The sequence below is a fragment of the Pongo pygmaeus genome, chromosome X (assembly GCF_028885625.2).
Source record: "Pongo pygmaeus isolate AG05252 chromosome X, NHGRI_mPonPyg2-v2.0_pri, whole genome shotgun sequence".
Lineage (NCBI taxonomy): Eukaryota > Metazoa > Chordata > Mammalia > Primates > Hominidae > Pongo > Pongo pygmaeus.
In genome coordinates, this window is record NC_072396.2 from 58,138,813 (window position 1) to 58,144,398 (window position 5,586).

At 47.4% G+C, this 5,586-nt stretch overlaps 1 pseudogene; it reads left to right on the plus strand.

Moving 5' to 3' along the window:
- Nucleotides 1–2,399: 2,399 nt before the first annotated feature.
- On the plus strand, nucleotides 2,400–3,397 carry LOC129024097 (protein L-Myc-like; annotated as a pseudogene).
- Nucleotides 3,398–5,586: the final 2,189 nt, after the last annotated feature.

Here is a 5,586-nt window from a genome sequence, read left to right on the forward strand (position 1 = left end):
TAGAAATTCCATTTGACCCAGCCATCCCATTTATACCCAAAGGACTATAAATCATGCTGCTATAAAGACACATGCACACGTATGTTTATTGCAGCATTATTCACAATAGCAAAGACTTGGAACCAACCCAAATGTCCAACAATGATAGACTGGATTAAGAAAATGTGGCACATATACACCATGGAATACTATGCAGCCTTGAAAATGATGAGTTCATGTCCTTTGTAGGACATGGATGAAATTGGAAATCATCATTCTCAGTAAACTATCGCAAGAACAAAAAACCAAACACCGCATATTCTCACTCATAGGTGGGAATTGAACAATGAGAACACATGGACACAGGAAGGGGAACATCACACTTCGGGGACTGTTGTGGGGTGGGGGGAGGGGAGAGGGATAGCATTGGGAGATATACCTAATGCTAGATGACGAGTTGGTGGGTGCAGCGCACCAGCATGGCACATGTATACATATGTAACTTACCTGCACGTTGCACACATGTACCATAGGGTCTAAAGTATAATAATAATAATAAAAGAAAAACAATTAAATGGGCATTTAAATAATAGACAAAGCCTTCAAAAATACAGTATTATGTAAAGTTACCAAACCTAAAACTTATTGATATTTCTGAGTGAGAAGAAGGCAAAGTAAGCAACTTTGAAAACATACTTGATAGTTTAATTCAGAAAATGTTCTCCAGTCTTGCTAGAGTTGACATGTAGAAGCAGGAAATACTGAAAACTCCTCTGAGACTATACAAGATGACCATCACCAAGGCATATCGTCATCAGACAATCCAAGGTTACCATAAAAGAAAAATCTTAAAGGCAGCTAGAGAATAGAACCCAATTACCTATGGAATTCCATCAGTCTAACAGTGATCTTCTAAGAAGGAACTTTGCAAGCCAGAACAGATTGATGACCCATTTTTAGAATTCTTAAAGAAAAGAATTTTAATTTGTCGCAAGATGGCCAACTAGACACAACCAGAAGAACCATCTGCCACCAAGGGAGCAGGACATCAGGAAGACTGGTGAACTCCTAGCAGATCTTCAGAGGGACAACATTGAGAATGGATGGAGGGAAGACACAAATGCTGGGCTGAAGTGAGAGGAAGCTGGGAATCCTACTCCAGACTGCTGTGCACCATAGAACAGGACGCATTCCTGGCCCCCAATAACTCCTGGGGAAAGTAAGTTGAACAGGCAAGGAGCAAAGCACTCTTGCCACGGGACACTGTAATTCCAGCAGGAGGAGACTCCACAGCCACCGTGGACACTGCAGTTGTCAGGAGAGCTGTTTAGAGAAGTGGTAGTAGTGTAACTCCAGCCAGTGCAGAGACCAAAGGATTTTGTGTGGGAACATCTCTAGTGGAGCAGAGGCAGGGACACTGAACCCCCTAGGCTTGACTTATTCCCAGAGGAGACTTTAGCCCTAAGGGAACTGAACAGTGCCAGGCGGTCTTGCCCAGAAGTTGGGGCCAGTCCAACCTGAGCACCCCTCAGTCTGCCATCCTCTCCTGGGGCCCCAGACTGTCCAGTCCTGCTTGCAGTACAGCCTTGAGTGCCCAGGGCAGATACCTCCTATGGGTCCACATCATAGATCCTGCACTGGTGAACCATGCCTGACCAGCAGAGAACTCCAGTAGAGTGGCCCTTGCAGAAATGCATAAGCCCGCATGTGCCCTGGCCCCAATGCAGCCTCCTCCATGCCACTTTGTCTGCATGCATTTGCCCATGACCCCATGCCACATTGCTTGTCCCAGGCTTGCGTGAGCCAGTGGACCTTGCCTCCCCTTCCCCACAAGCACGCGGTGTGCATTAACCCTATCATGCCACTGTTGCATGCACAAGTGAGAAAGCATGTGTCAGCTTTTACCAGGAGTCACAGATCTGGCCGGCAGCAGGAGATTCTGCATTAGATATATAAAGTCAGGCCCAATCATCCCCTTGATTTCAGTTAGTCTCATCAGAGACTGAGCCTTTGCCATGAATCTATATATGAGGAATCCAGGCAGTTCAATCAGCAGTCCAGATTTGTTTCCACATTTTGTTGACCCAAAGAAGAGTCTTTAATCTGCCAGACTAGTTTTCCAAGTGGCATACCAAAAGGCTGGACATTGGCAGTGTCCCAAGAATTGGGTTCTGACCATTGAGCAGAGCAAGCACTCTTTTTATCTCTGCATGGGTAGTTCAGAGGCTGAACAGCCACAGCAGCCAGAGAACATCATCAGTTTTCAGCTAAGACTATCCTTCACTAAACCAAGCCGAGATATGTAGGGAAATCTCTGTAAACAGAGGGTCCGTTTGAGCTAGTGGTTTGTTTCAAGCAGGAGAGTTAAAGGTTAAGTTTCCCCCTGAGAGATAGTTGCCACTCTTACATATAAAGTAGAGATGCAGAAGAAATTCGAGTTGGTGCCACCCCGTGTCCCTCCCACCCCGTATCACTGTCCAGGGGCTCTGGTCCCGGACCCTGGGATTGGTCCCCCGGAGCCGTGACTCCGAGGGTGTGCTGGGGACGAAGTGGAATCTCAGGGCCACTCAAAAGCCTGGGGCAGCAACCATGCGTCCATTATCTGTCGTGACTGCGTGTGGAGCGGCTACTCGGCCTGGGAACAGCTGGAGAGAGCGATGAGCGACTGGCTAGCCGCTGGCGCGCCCCGGGGGGAACCTGCCCAACGTGCCCGCCTCCCCCAGACTGCAGTCCCAGCCTCGAAGCCGGCAACCCAACGCCTGCTGCCCCCTGGAGTCTGGGCAAGTCCAAGACCCAGGCCTGCTCCAGGTCTGAGAGCCCAAACGACTCAGAGGGTGAAGAAATCGACCTTGTGACAGTAGAGAAGAGACAGAATGGGTATACAGAAGTCCATCACCATCATGGTGCGAGCCGACCATCTGAACTCCTGCACATGAAACACTTCCACACCTCCATCCACCAGCAACAACACAACTGTGCTGTACGTATTTCCCCAGAAAGCTGCTCCCAAGAAGAGGCTCCAGAGAGGGGTCTCCAAGAAGAGGCTCTGGAGGGAGATGCTCCAGGGGAAACGGAAGATGAGGAGGATGAAGGGATTGTGAGCCCCTCACATGTAGACAGTGAGGCTGCCGAGTCCCGCCAGTTCTGATGCTGAGGATGTGACCAAGAGGAAGAACCACAACTCCCTGGAGTGCAGGAGGTGGAATCACCTGCGAGTTCTCAGTTCTTGGCCCTGAGGGACCAGGTACCCACCTAGGCAAGCTGCTGTAAGGTCCCCACAGTAGTGATCTTAAGCAAGGCCTCGGGATACTTGCAAGCTTTGGCAGGAACCGAGAAAAAGATGGCTATGGAGAAAAGGCAGCTCCGACGCCGGCAACAGCAATTGCAGAAAAGAATTGCGTACCTCAGTGGCTACTAACCGACCCAAAAGCCTGGCTGTTCTATCTTACAAAGACACAAGTTTATTTTTTTACTTCCCTCTCCCCTTTAGTAATTTTCACATTTTGGTTATGAGGGGACAGTCTGGACAGTAGCTCCCAGAATGCATTGCAGCTGGTACACAAGCAATAAAGTCTTGCATTCATGGAAATCTTGAAACCCAGCTCTTGCTCTTCCCTGACTCATGGGAGTGCTGTGTCTTCTCTAATGCCTTTGACTTCTCAGCAGGTAGCTGACTGAGGAGCTTTGGGGTCTGTCTAGCTCACTAGCTCTGAAGAAAAGGCTGACAGATGCTATGCAACAGGTGATGTATGCTGTCGGGGGCTCCAGCCTGCATGAAATCTCACACTCCAAGTGACTTTTAGGCTAGGAAAGAATGCTCCCTGGTATGTCTGGGGTGATGCAAGGATAGCTGGGCCTGGACAATGCTCTCCTGTGGCTCTTTTTTCCAGGAGACAGACAAGCTGTCTTGGGTGAAGACAAGCTTGAAGACTTGATCAACATGGACCATTACTCCACTGTCAGACCCTTTACAGTAGCTGAGAAGTTGGAAACTTTTAATGTATATATGGTGATATTAGCTGACACACCTCCTCCCACTCTCAATGCTGAGACCCTTAGAACATTTAAAGAGCTTGCCCTCCAGGTTCATTGTCTCAGAGCTCTCTGGGCCTTCTCCTCTGAGAGAGGGACCTTTCTATTCTCACAAGACACTTTTGTTTCATTTTGCCTCTGTTGTGCAATGGGCTTTACAGCATTCTTTCCCACAGGTCAGAAATATTTCCCCAAGTTACAGGGAAGCAGGGGTCCTAGCCTGGGGCCTGGGGAATGCTTGGAGTCCTGGCTCCTGAACTTGTTCCCTGCCCATGTGTTTTCCAAGGGGCACTTGAGGCCACCGATCTTATAATCTCTTCTCAAGGCAGGTATAAGGCATGTCAGAAGGGAGAACTGTACCGCTTCCTCTTTCCCATGAACCTCTCATCTCAATCTTTGATTGATGAATTTGAAGTTCTACTGGAACCATGCAACCATGTCCACCTTGTGCATCTCCAAGGAACTTGCGGGATCTGCAGCCACCCTTGGGCTCCCACCAGCCTGCCATGAGTCATATTTCTTTTCCAGAACGTTGACTTGCTTCCTGGTAGGTTTTAAAGGAGCCTGCAGAATCTCTGCTTAGCCAACCATGATGGATTTTTACCCCAGCTGGACTCTGCATGTCCAAGTAGAATCCAGGTGCAGCCTCCAATCTGGGAAACACAACCAGCCCAGCAGTTGTTATGTGGGTAGCCTCAGGAACCCCTAATCCTGTCCTGGAAGAAGGACAAGCCCCTCCAGAACTCTGCCCAAAATAGCAGGTGCTTGACGGTTCTGGATTTGGAAAGGGGTGGGGGTGGTAAGTACTGTCTGTGGCTCTGGAAAACCAGCTGTTACTTTCAAATCTATTTTCCATAAAACGGTTTCTTTCTGAGGTTGCTTCTGGGCCTCAGAGAATCCCAGGGAGTGTTTGGAAATAGCCTCTCTATGAGCATGGTGGTTTACAGGAACCAACTGACTTCGGACTTCTGGAATTGTCTATAGAGGGAGGACAGGCCAGGTGTAAGTTACTGATGTCTTACATGAATAGCATGGTTTTATACACTGCTGTTGGGTATTATGTTGGTGCAGACTTTTTTAATACATTGTATTTTTGTATGCATTTTGCAAAGTGGAGTTGACTGTTTTGTACAAGAAAAAAAAGAAACTCTTGGGCACTTCTCATGTTGCAAAGGTCTGATTTACTTTGAAAGGCAAGTTTATCTGAAATTTTGTATTATTGATTGCCCAATTTTAAAATGTTGACTTCTGGGGCATCTTGAAATAAAATATTTCTCAAACATGAAGAAAATAAATAAAATAAAATAATAAAAAATGTCTGTGGTATCAGATGACTGTTCTTGATTTTACCATTTCCATTTGATAGGCCAAGCTTTTTGACCCCTTCCCACCTTGCTAGTCATTGAGTCTGAGCTGACCAACTCAAAGATCAAAATATCGAGCCAGATGGTCACAAGTCCTCCATGAATTAATTGTTCAGTTTTGACAGAACCCAATTGCAAGCCACTAACTGCTTTTCAAAAGGGATGTACCCTGTAGCCATATCAGGGAGGCAACAAGTCCAATTCCCCCAAG